Consider the following 13,434-nt stretch of genomic DNA (forward strand, 5'->3'; position numbering starts at 1 on the left):
ACAGGAGGAGTCATGTGCCTTCCCAATCTCCCTTCCCAATCCCCCAGCAGGGATGGGAATGGCTCTGGCTCCTGAGACAGAGATGGAGGGGATGCTTCCAGCCACCAGCTGGGCTCCAGGAGGTGTCTGGAAAGCTGGAGTGGGGCTGTCCCCCCTCCCCAAATCCCCCCTCCTATTGCCTCCAGGGAGAATGTATGAACAGGCTCATTGAGAGATTAGTGCTGTTGCCATTTCAACTCCAGCAAATTTTGACACTGGAGCCATGGCATGGCTCCCTGCCATTCCAGAATCCCTGCCTGACTCAGGGCATCCCTGCTGGGACACAAATGCATCCCACCACATCCCACCACATCCCAGAGCTCAGGAGGAACTGGCATCACCAGTCCAGGCCTGTCCTGTTCCCATGGGCTTCCCATCACAGGCTGCCATTGGGACAACTTTGTGTCCAGTGGTGACACCCCTGCAAACTTCCCCTCCTAAAAGCACCCTGAGCATCTTCCTCCCCCACACATCATCCTCTCTTCCCCAAGCATCCCCTCCTCACCCTTGCTCTGCCAAGTTCAGCCTCCCACACAGCCAGGGGGTCCCCAAAACGCAGCCCCATCTCTGAGGAGGTGACAGCAGCAGGTGGCACCTTCAAAGCAAAGTCTCCATGAGGTGGAGCAGTGCCACACCAAGCCACAGCCCCTTCTCAGGAGTTACAGCCCACTGGAGACACAGCAGGGAGAAAGGAGGACTCTCAGGACTCTAGCTGCTCACAGTGACCCCAAGATGCATTAAAAAGTCTCTTTTTTCTGGTGGTTGAAGAAAGAGTCAGAGCTCTTCATTTCTCGGTTTCAAGGTTGTTTATTGTATCTTATCTATAAAATTCTTTCTCCTGCCCAGCTGAGGTCCACTCAACAAGGCAGTCCAGGCACTCTGCCTGCCCCTGAGGTGGTGTTATCATTTTATACTAAAAACCACGTGTACAATATTTACAATCACTTCCCAATACCCATCACCTGTGTTAGACAGTGAGCTTCTTCTCTAAACCAATCTAAAAGTGCCACCATCACAGCAGAAGATGGAGGCCAAGAAGAAGAAGAAGGAAGGCTGGACAGGCCCAGATTCCTCCATCTTGCTCCCTGAACCCCCATTCTAAAAACCCCAAAAATCTTTTTTTTCACCCTGTGATAACTTCACTATCATTCTACTTAATTTGTCATGGCTTGCAGATCTTCATACAAGGTTGGTCATTTGCTCCATGGGTCATAATCAAACCCACAGGTGTTTTGGGCTCTGTGCCAGGGTCCCTGAACCCCCTGGCAGGGCTCTTGGCAGTCCAGGACTGTCCTGAATTCCAACAGAGGACAACCCAAGATGCAGGATGGAACTGAGCATGGTTTGGGAGATCTGAAGGCACCCACATCCAGCTCTCTCCCTGCTGTCTCCTCACACAGAGCCCACAAACCCCTGTGCCTTCAGCAGCCTGGGATTGCTCAGACACAGGCTGGGAAGTGCTGAGTGTGAGATGCAGGGAATGTAACAGGTCCCCAGGGCTGCAGCTGGCTGATGTAAGCCCCGGCCTCATTAACTCAGTGTGGCTCATTAACCTCTCCCTCCCGGGAGGGGACAGCCCCAAGCTGCCAGCACAAGCCACAAAGCTGAGTGTGGAGCCTTCAGGATAACCTGTGGTACCCAGCACCCGGGTTCATTCGGGTTCAAAGTGAAAGGAAGGAAATTTCTGGAAGTTGTTCTTCCTTGTGAGGGTAGTGGCACCCTGGCTCAGGTTGCCTCGAGAAGCTGTGGCTGCCCCTGGATCCCTGGAAGTGTCAGGCCAGGCTGGATGGAGCTTGGAGCCCCCTGCTCTGGTGGAAAGTGTCCCTGCCAACAGTGGGGGTTGGAAACCCACAATCTCTAAAGGTCCCTTCCAACCCAAAACATTCCATGAGTCTACCCCACCTCCAGGCTGGATTTTGAGCTGAGAAACCCATGGGGATGCTGTGCTTGTGGGGTGACCACCCTCGTGCCCCCAGGCTTGGTAATTCTGCAGGGGCTGCACAGAATCCCAGCCTCCAGGGTGCTGCTGTGTCCAGGGGTGTGCAGAAGGTGTTGTTCTACCTCTCTGGCCCCCAAAAACTGGAGCCCATCCCCTCCTGCTCCCACCAGGCAGGAAAAGCAGCTGCAATATCTGCATCTGGCCTCTCCATTCTCACCAGTCTTATTAATAACTAAACCTGGAAAGAACCACTTAACCTTTCCCCCAAGCATCTCTGCCTGACAACTCACTCCTTTTCCTCCACTGGCTGCCCTCTTCCAGCAGCTTCACAGTCCCTTCCTGCCAAACCTGGCATCATCCAGCCCCATCCCTCCATCCCAGGGCCTCCAGCTCCTCCCAGAGCCCACCCAGCCCGAGAGGGACGGACAGACAGGCATTTCCCAGGACAGACAGGCATTTCCCAGCGGGTTACAAGTCCCTCCTGTCCCTCCTGCCCGCGACAGGCAAACTTTATAATTAGAGAGCATTCCTCCCCAGCCTGGGTAATGAGGGGGTGCACCCAGCCAGCCCTAATTACACCCTTGGAAAGAAAGAAAAAAAAAATAAGCAGATTCCTCCTCTCCCAGCTAAAGGAAGAGCCTGCAGCTGGCCTCCCTGACTGCATACCTTTATTAAACCAGGACTGGATGGGGACAGGGAAAGGAATAAAGAAAGCAAAGTCTGTGCTGAGAAAAGGGGTGGGAAGGAGGAGCTGGGCAGCCCCACAGATATTTCTGCACGTAACAAACAGCCTTGTTGATCAAAACCCACCTCATTTATATAAATAAATATAAAAATACATCGACTTTTTAGCTAAATCCTCAGGTCAGGTTTTTGCAAAGCAGCCTGAGAGGTAAACTAAGGCAGGGTGACTTCACATAGGGCATCCAACCTCAGCATCCCTGGGCATCCCACCAGAGCATCCCTACACATCCCACTGAGCATCCTGTGCATCCCAGCACTGCATCCCTGTGCCCCTGGCAGCCTCAGCTAAGAGTCCAACCCAAATTCCAACCATCCCCAATCCCCCAAGGGGAGAAACACCCAGGCTCTGGCAGCATTTCCCATCCTAGGAGCTGGAAAGAGAGAGATTTATCTTGTTGGTTATGCATTACACTGGAGTATTTATGGAGCCACTACTCTTTTGTTTATCTTTACGATTATGATAATCAAAGGAGAAGCCTCCTGAGAAGTGTAAACAGCTGAGATCCCTTATGGTAAAAATCTCTTCATTTTTCATTAAATGGATTTACAACATGACACAGGCAGATTGGTGTAAATTGTTCCTCATTTCTGCTTTTAGCGGCGGCGTCGTGAGCCGCGCAGATCCCCGTAAATACCCACGGAAAACAGAGTGAATTCAAATCAAAATAAAATAAAGAAAGAAAGGAAAAAAGGAGGAGGAATTATGCAGCAAATCCCTGTTACACTCTATTGTGCTGGCTTCTTTTGTGCTGTTTTATACATTCCCTTCAGGGAAGCAGTTTTGTTGGAAAACTCTCTCCAAATTTCATCTCGCGCTGGTTCTTGTTACGGGCACAGACACTTCCCTTTGTGCTATTTTAATTCCATTGTCACGGTCCTCTTGTCGAGTTTGTTCTGTTTACTGAGCTACAACGTTGTTTTTAATGGATATAATAATTATATGAACTTTTTATTTATTTGCTTTGGCCCATGAAAGGAAAGCCCCAGCAGCGGAGAAGGCGGTAACGCGCTGTTTATTCACATGTACGGCGTGTGCTGGGCTCCTGTTGTGAAAAGAATAATCATTTCAACAAGAAAAGAGAGAAGGGAGAAGAAAACAAGGAACAAACAGGGACTTGTTGCCCTGGTTAACGCCAGAAAGTCCAAAGGATTATTAATTATCCTTCAAACTGCAGCAAACTCCAACTGGAAGCTGCGAGCTCTCCTTGGAAAACACAGAGAAGGAAATAAAGAAATAATTTAAGAAAAGGATCTCCTGTTCAACTGAGCACTGCAGTTTGGAAAAATGCTAACTCTGGGAGAAAGAAAGTCCACGGTTTTGCAGACAGAGAGCGATTTCCCCTTCACCCAAATTACATACATATTTCAAAATGTAAATTCCCCAGCGTTCCCCTTGAGAGTGCAACTTTCAGGAGGTTGTTTTGCAATGGGTGGGTTTGCTTTTTTCCCCTGAACGTGCAAATCTGGAGGCGACTTTGGGCACAAAAAGTGACTTTAAAACAGCAGCAGCAGCAGCAGCAGCAGCAGCAGTGAGGAAGGCTGTGAACCTCCCAGTGCTCCTTGGGAAGAGAGGGATGCTCTGCTGCCCACCGGGCATCCCTCCCTGGGCATGCACATCCCACAGGAGCACGGGCTGGAGGGGAGCAGCTTTCACCCTCTGAGCACCCCATCGAGGTGGGCACAGCCCAGCCAGGCCCTCTAAAAGTGGCTCACAAGGTTTGGTACTCCTGGGTGGTGGCACTTCAGTCCCAAAATCCAGGAGGTGGCTGAGCACAACCCACCCACCCCAAGGAAGCCAAACAAGGTAAAGCAAAAAGTTGAGGCAGCAAAGAAGGGAAGAGCAGTACAAAAGGAACAGAAAGCTGAGGGGGGATGGTTGTGTTTGGTTTTGGGAGGGTTTTTTTTTTCCCCACCCATCCTTTTTGTCTTTCTCTCACCCACTCTCTCCTCCCGGGAAGCCAAGGCTGGCTGGAAGGACACTCCCCGCCGCCTCCAGCCAGCCTCTCTCTCTCTCTCTCTCTCTCTCTCTCTCTCTGCAGCCCCTCACCAGCTGCTGCCCTACTTTTCCCGACGCTTTTCCCACTCTTCTCCCGCAGCTCGCTCGGTGGCAGGCGTGGGCTGGGAGCAGCATCCCTCTCCTGCAGCTCCCGGGGCTCCCTGTGCCACCGGAGCCACCCCAGCATCACCTCCTGCCCTCCAGCCCAGCCCAGGGAGGCACCGCCAGCAAAGCTGCCCTGGTTTGAAATCATTTGAATCATCGTGTTATTATTAATATTATTATTTAATCACCAACTAGAGAAAAGGTCCACTCCGTGCCTCAAATTCCCCATTAATTCAGCTGGGGGAGGAACATCACAGGAGAGGCTGATTAAGGTCCCTTTATTAAACAGTCTTTAAAGTTGCCCTTAATCTTTCAGATTTGTTGCTACGATAAAAAAAAAAAACAAACCCCGACAACAACAAAACAGCCACCACAAATGGAGGCTGGAAATATTTTGCTTTTTGTTGTCCTTTATCTGCCCTTTCCTTTCCTTCTCATTTTACTGTGGGGGAAAACAGAAGGAAAAAAATGGGGGGAGGGGGAGAAACAGGGATAGAAAAAGATTTAAGGGAAAAAAAAATAATCCCTGCTGATGCTGAATGTCAAATATTAAGATTTTTCTCTCTCTCCCCCCTCTTTCAGCAATATCCTTATTAAAGAATAAGCCCCCAAACCACCAGTGAGACCAGCTTAGATGACAAGGCTCCCCCATCCCCTTTTCTGTGCCAGGATTTGATCCCTGAAGCCAGGAGCAGGTGGGATGGGGGCAGGTACATCAAGCCCATCGTGGCTTCCCCTTTGTGGCACAAAGAGAGGTGTCCAGCCAGTGGCAAAAGGATTTTAGCCATTACCTTGATTAGTTTTATTTCTTTCCCTCTAAACCCTGCAGCCAGCTGGGCTCCTAGCACCTCACACCTGCTTTAACACAGAGAAAAAAACGCTGTGGTTTGATAAAAACCATGAGGTTTAGGGGTTTTTCTGGGGAGCACGGAAGGAAACCCCCACAAAAAACAAAGCCTTTTCCCCTCGTGCTCCATTTCCAGGGAGGTGGAGAGCCTTCAGGAGCTTCCTAGTGTTGTTTGGCACCCTCCTCCCCTCTCAGGCATTTCAATTCCACTGGACCCTGTGTCGCCACAGGTTTCTTCCTTTCTCACCACTGGGAATTTCCACCTTTTCTTCTCTGGACAGAGCCCATGCTCCCACACCACCAAGCTTCTCTTTCCTCCTTTTGTCCTCTGGCACACACATTCCAAACTAAACTCCTAGGTGGCCCAAACTCCCAAAAGCATCCTTTTTGTCTCAGAATGGGTACCCCTTGCTGCTGGAGGTGCTCAGGCTGGAAATGCCCAAATTTTGAGGGTCTGTGCCACCCTGTATAGGTGGGACTCCACCTGGAAGCATCCCTGCTGATGCTGCAACAAGCCAATGCTTCCTCCCACATCATCCTCTCCTTCTGCTGATATTGATACCAATACCCTGAGACCCCAAGGTATTGATAAAAACTGACCTTCAAAATCCACAATGCTGACAAGCAAAATGGAGTTTGGCATGTTGAATTCAGTGACAAACACGCTGAGCATCTCCAAAAGTTGAGCATGGCCCTGGTGGGTGCAGGACATGCCAGGCACAGCAGTGGAATGGCTCCTGCAGGGCTCAGGGGCACCTCTGAGGGCAGAGACACTGGGCATCCCTCAGCAGCAGTTTTTTATTATCATCCTTTTTTAGCTTTCTGATGTTTCCTTTCTCTCTTTCTTTTATTGTAATTTTAATATATCATTTTCTTTTAATATAATATATATCATAAAATAATAAATCAGCCTTCTGAAACATAAGAGTCAAGATTCTCATCTCTTCCCTCATCCTGGGGACCCTCAAACACAACCACATTTAGTGACCTCAAGTGAGTGACATTGGGCATCCCACTGCAGCATCCTGGGTGTCACTGACATATTTTATGAAATTTTTTTTGCAAATATTTTTATCTTGAGAAGCTGAGAGGCTTCAGAAACGAAATGTAACTATCTGATAGTTGTAGAATGTAGTGTAAAGATAGTTTGCTGACAAGTACATCTTTGATTGGTCTCATGTGAATTGTTTCTACTTGATGACCAATCAGTTTAGTTGTGTCGAAGCTCTGAGTAGTTACGAGTTTTTTATTATCATTATTTTTTTTGCTTTCTGATGTTTCCCTTTTTTTCAGTATAGTTTTCATATATAATTTTCTTTTAATATCACATATATTATAAAAAAAAATAAACCAGCCTTCTGAAACATAAAAGTCAAGATTCTCATCTCTTCCCTCATCCTGGAGACCCTAAAACACAACCACATTTAGTGACCTCCAGTGAGTGACATTGGGCATCCCACTGCAGCATCCTGGGCATCCCGCTGCAGCATCCTGGGCATCCCACCACAGCATCCTGGGCATTCCTCTGCAGCATCCTGGGCTTCCAGGTGATGCACAAACTCTCAAGGGAGCAAGGGCAAAGGGTCACCCATACTGAACGTCATGGAAAAAGCACGGAAAAATCCCGGTGCCCACCAGCCTGGTCCTTTTCCCCTGGCTGTCCCGCAGCGGCTGCATTTCCATAAACGATTGGCACTAATTGCTTTAACCACGGGGGCTGTGCTGCGGGTAATGGGAGTCATTGAGCGACCTCTGCTCCGGGCCAGCCCCGGAGCTCCGGCGGGGGTAAAGCTCAGCTCCCATTTACTCCTGCCTGGATCCGTGAATGGTCCTTCTGCCCTGCCCTGCAGCCTGTGAAAAATGCGTATTTTGTGATTGGTTTTTTGCAAATATTCAAATGAATATTATATGTGTTGTGTTAGAAAGTGATGCTGTATTCATTCTCTTAAGTACTGTGTTAAATATAGTTTTAGGATATAACAAAATGTTAAAATAGAAACTATGCTATGTAGGATACTTTTTTTAAAGAGAGGACTCGCAGTGAGATAGCAGCCACAGGACACCCAAATCTTTCAGAGAAAGAGAATTTATTGCTCCATGATCGAGTTCTTCCCACCTCATCAGCCCTGAAGACTCAGTCAGGATTCAGAGGAAGAAGCTGACACTGCCCAGACAGAATCTTGGGTTTGAATGGAATTTATGCATCATGGATGAGGTGTATGAATATGCAACAGGCTGTGCTTTTAAGGATTAATCCTCTGTTAACGTGGGTCCTTTTTCGGGCTTATTTTGCCCAGAAAAGGTAGCTGGACTGTCTGTAACTCTTTGTTTTTATTGTCTCCTATTGTCCTAAATCCTAATAGTCCAAATTTTTTATTACTCTAATTATATTACTATCTTTATAACCATTTTATTACTATTCAACTTCTAAAATTTTAAAACCAAATGACAGGCAGTTTTCCACACTGCCCTTGATTCCTGACCCCTGCAGGGATGGATCCTGAGGAGTCCTGCTTGGACTGGCAATGCCACTGACAATGACTTGTCACCAGGACTGCCAGCTAGCCCAGTGCTGGTGGGGACTGGGTTGGGTTCAAACCAAACGTGTACAAGCACTTGGAAACCCCCAGATCCTCCCCAGACATTTTCTGCAAGCAGGAAAAAAGGTGCTGCCCCATCCCCATCCCGGGGGAAGAGCCAGCTGGCACTGGCCTCCAAGGCTAAGCCCATGCCTGGATCTGCTTCCAAGCATTCCCAAAGTCCCCACGGAGAGCTCTGCCAGGGGCTTGGCCTCAGGAAGCCCCCAAAGCTCCCCCTGTGCTGCACCTCCCAAATTAACCCTGTCCCTGCTCAGGGAGGTTCTTGTGTTCAGCCAGGCTGGGAGAGCTGGGGGTGTTTAGCCTGGAGAAGGCTCCAGGGAGAGCTCAGAGCCCCTTGCAGTGCCTGAAAGGGCTCCAAGAGGGCTGGAGAGGGACTTTGGAAAAAGGCATGGAGTGCCAGGACACTGCCAGAGGGCAGGGTGGGATACTGGAAGGAATTCTTGCCTGTGAGAGTAGAGAAGCTATGGCTGTCCCATCCCTGGAAGTGTCCCAGGCCAGGTTGGACAGGGCTTGGAGCAACTTGGGATAGTGGCAGGGGGGCTGGAAAATCCCTTGAAGGTCCCTTCCAATCCCAACCATTCCATGCTTCCACCAACACACAACACATGCAACCCCCTGCAAGCACAGTTAACACTGAAAAAACCCCAAAAATGCTCCTTTGAAACCCAAACACTTCCATCCCAAGGAGATGGGACCCCAGACCCCACAGCAGGGGTCCCTCTCACACGCTTGACATGCAGGCTGGGAGGTGTAAGGAAACATCCATGCTTCCAGGAAAATGCACTGCAGCCCCCCTGCTGCCAGTCCACAGGGACCCATTACACTAACAGTGTGTCCATTCAGCCTGATATATAAATTTACTAATGTAAATTAATGGATAATTGAAGCCCTTTAGTCCTAAATATTTAAATTATTTAACAGGCAATTAAGAGCGAAGGAGAAAGAAAAGAGGAAAAGGGGCCTTAACCCCAACAGGCAGAAAAAAAAAGATATAAATGAAGTGTGAGGAGAGCAGAAAGAGCTGAGCACACACATTTGGAAGGGAAGCTGCCAGGTTCATTTTGTTTGAGCCAGGCTGGTGTTACAGTGGATGCCCCCAGATCCAGGGGGACAGGGAGAGGAGCATCCACCAAACAACCCCACAGAGCAGGGCACATTCTGATCCTCATTTTTCCAGAGAGAAAAACTCCATGGCTTTGTTATAGTGATTACCAGAACTTCCTGGCATGCCAAAACAATACTTTAAGATAATTTTTTTTCATCCTCCCTACTCCTAAGCTGACAGAATTCCCTTTTGTAATATCATTCCTGACTCCTTTTTTAACCTGACTCAAGTACAAACATATTATCTCAAATGTTTTCACTTTCTTTTTCCTTTTTCAGGTGGTCTACACGGCTGTTTCACTCTCCAAACATCCTTAGCAAGGCAAAGTGGTTACAATTCCTCAACAGGCAACCCAGCAAGATGCTGGTGTCACCACAGGTATTCTGCAGAGCCCTCCAACACTACAGTGACAGGCTGGGGCTGAGAAATGTGGTGTTTTCTCCTCCAGCCTCCATGCCAAACTGCCCAGTGATATTCCCAGTGCTCCCCTGGGAGCTGGAAGGGGAATGGGAAAAAATAAAGGAAAAAATAAAAAAAAAAAAAAGGAAATGAATTTGAAACAAATAAATTTAAAAAATAAGAAAAATGGTCTGTGGAGGGGAAGATGTCATGTGAGCCCAAGGATGGCATCAAGGGCTGTCACCAGTGCATAATTGCAAATATTCAGTGCAATGAGCTTCCCACCCTCAGGTATTCTGCAGAGCCCTCCTAACAACACATTGACAGGCTGGGGCTGAGAAATGTGGTGTTTCCTCCTCCAGCCTCCATGCCAAACTGCCCAGACATATTCCCAGAAGTCCCCTGGGAGCTGGAAATGGTCATAAGGAAAAATGGTCCACGAGGGAAGACGTCATGTGGGAAAAATAGGATTTTAACAAAAGCAGAGCGTGAGGCTGTGTGAGGCTGTGCGTGCCCAGGGACGGCACTGAGGGCAAGGGGGGATCGAGACAATAGTGAATAGACTCCAGATTATATCCTGAACTCACAGCCCCACGGGAACAGGGTCATAAAAACCCTTTTATTTTGTTTGTAGTCCAAAACAAACAAGTACATAAAAAGCTAAATGTGGAGAGGCCAGACAGGAAGTGAGTAACATCTGGGAAACATCTGGCCCCAGCTGCGCCGGCACAGCTCCGGGTACCTGCTCCCACAGCTCCCAGCCAGGACAGGGCCCCAAAACCTCTGCTCCAAAAGGGGAAAATGGACACCCCAAGCAGCACAGGACACCCTGGCACAGGGCTCTGAGCATGCCCTGAGCACCACAGGGACCTCTGAGAAGGGCTCGGAGCATTAAGGGTGCCCTAAACGGTGCAAGAGTGATCCAGAATTCTGAATTTATTGCAGAGCTCCCTCCCCAAAAGGGCTCTGAGCATCTCAGGACATCCCCTGAGCATTACAGAACATCCCCTGAATAGGGCTTTGAGCATAAAGGATGCCCTGAGAATTTCAGGACCCTCTGCTCCAGGGCTCTGAGCATCCCCTGAGCACCACAGGAACCTCTGAGAAGGGCTCTGAGCATTAAGGGTGCCCTAAACAGTGCAGGGATTATTGATCCAGGGCTGATCAATATTGACCCTGATCCAGGGCTCTGAATTTATTGCAGGGCTCCTCCAAAAAGGGCTCTGAGCATCTCAGGACACCCCCTGAGCATTGCAGAACATCTCCTGCATAGGGTTTTGAGCATAAAGGATGCCCTGAGCAGTGCAGGATACCCTGGTGCAGGGCTCTGAGCACCACAGGCCAGCCCTGAGAAAGGTTCTGGGCAATAAAGGATGCCCTGAGAATTTCAGAACTCTCTGCTCCAGGGCTCTGAGCATCCCCTGAGCACCACAGGAACCTCCAAGAACGGCTCTGAGCATTAAAGGTGTCTTAAACAGTGCAGGGATTATTGATCCAGGGCTGATCAATATTGATCCCTGATCCAAGGCTCTGAATATTGCAGGGTTCCCTCCCCAAAAAGGGCTCTGAGCATCTCAGGACACCTCCTGAGCATTGCAGAACATCCTCTGAATAGGGCTTTGAGCATAAAGGATGCCCTGAGCAGTGCAGGGTACCCTGGTGCAGGGCTCTGAGCACCACAGGCAGCCCTGAGAAAGGTTCTGGGCAATAAAGGATGCCCAGAGAATTTCAGGACTCTGTGGTGCAGGGCTCTGAGCAGTGCAGGAGGAAGGCAGGCTGGCCAGCAGGCACCAGGGCACTCTTTCCCAGCCCTGGAGATGCCCCACATCCTCCTCCACAGGACAAAGGAGGTGCTGCCAAGCAGTCAGAGAGGCTGGAAGTATGTTCTTCCTCCTGGTTCTCATCTCCTGCTCTTCCTCCTCCAAAAGCCCTGTGAAAGAGCCTCCCAGCACTGCCCCATGCACAGAGCTGGGGAGGCTGCAGGGCCTGATGTTTGGGAAGGCTCCAGCAGGGCTGTGAGGGAGGAGAGCTGGCTTGGCAGGATCACCCCCGGCTCTCCTCACTGGGAATTCCCCACAACTTCCCTCTGCACCCGCCCACAGCCAACAGGGTGCTCTGGGCAAGGAAAGGGGGCTGCAAGAGACCCCACAGAGCCCTCAGACAGCAAGGGAAGTGTAGTGGAAAGAGCAGAGATGCTCAGGAGCAGTGTGGATCACACAGGAATCACTTCTGTCTCCTCTGTGCAACTCCAGCTGCATTTCCAGCCAGGAAATGCAAACAGGCACCTGGAGCAATGCCACTGCTCCTTCACTGCTGCACCAAACTCCTGGCAAGCCAACTTCCCTGAGCTCCTCAGACAGGCTGGGATCCCCCAGCTCACCAGAGAACACCCAAAGCACCCTCCCAAGAACATTCCCTCTGCCATTCCCTCTGGCAGAGCCCAGGATTAGCACTTGGGGTATTCCAGGGGGGAGGATTAAAGCTGGTCCAAGGCTGGAGCACTCTGGAGAAGGAGCAGCAGCTGGCTGCACAACATCTGGCACTGCTGCTCATTTACTGCACGTGGGACTGCTGAGGGCCACCAAGCACACTGCTGGTGGCCCAGGTGTCCCACAAGGACAGGAAGGACAAGGACACATCATTTGGGCCATGCTGGCAGCTGGTCTGAGTGTGGAGCACGTCCCTTGGAAGAGCCCAGACATGATGCAGGGGACTTGGGGAATCATTAGGGATAAGGATGGGAGAAAAACAGGGAGGAAAGAAATAATAACAAAACAGTTTGGCTTGGAAGGGCCCTTAAAGATCATCTCATTCCACCCCCCTGCCAAGGGCAGGGACACCTTCCACTGAAATACCAGAGGAGGAAGGACACTGTTTGGAAAGGGAAACAAGCAAGGCACATTAAAGGAAAAAATTATCCAGCAGACTGGCAAGGTTAAAAAAGCAAACACACACTGGACACGGAAGGATAGGGAGACCTAATTAAAGAAGCCTCACCCAGAACACGCCACCAGCAAAAAGCATCTGATGTGACAGGGACAGAGAGGGATGCTGCGTGTCCCATGCCGTGTCACTGCAGAGCCTGCAGCCAAGGCACGGCTCCCAAACCCCTGAGCCACTGCAGCACAAGGGTGAGCATTGTGCCTCCTCTTTTCTCCTCATTTCTGCACCAGCTGATGCCCACCTGTAGCCTTTTTTTTTTATGCTGTCACTTCAAACAGCTACATTAGAAAGCTCCAGCATCAGGAGCTGCCCAGAAGAGCCAGACCCCACTGCAGGATGAACCTATCCCATCTTTGCAGCTGAATTTGGCCCAGCCCTGGGCAGCCAGGGCTCCTGGAGGTGTCTGAACACATCCAGGCTGCCAGGAGAGCAGGGTGATGCACAGGAACCCACCGGAGCCAGGCAGCCTGTTCCCACCATCCCTCACACGTGCTTTTTCTCTCAGATTCCCAGCCTAAATAAGGCTTTGGGGAGGAAATTAATGAACAGCAAAGCTGATTACAAAGAACAATACAATGACTCAATCTGTTTCTTTTACCTCAATTGTATAAAGACTTTTACATTTATGAAGGTTTCTCTCGTACACAATGAAACAGCCCTCTGAGGGAAGCGTAATGGCCCTGGAGACTTTTTGAACAAGACTGGACAAAACACCGC

Source organism: Molothrus ater, chromosome 8 (assembly GCF_012460135.2).
Source record: "Molothrus ater isolate BHLD 08-10-18 breed brown headed cowbird chromosome 8, BPBGC_Mater_1.1, whole genome shotgun sequence".
Taxonomy (NCBI): Eukaryota; Metazoa; Chordata; class Aves; order Passeriformes; family Icteridae; genus Molothrus; species Molothrus ater.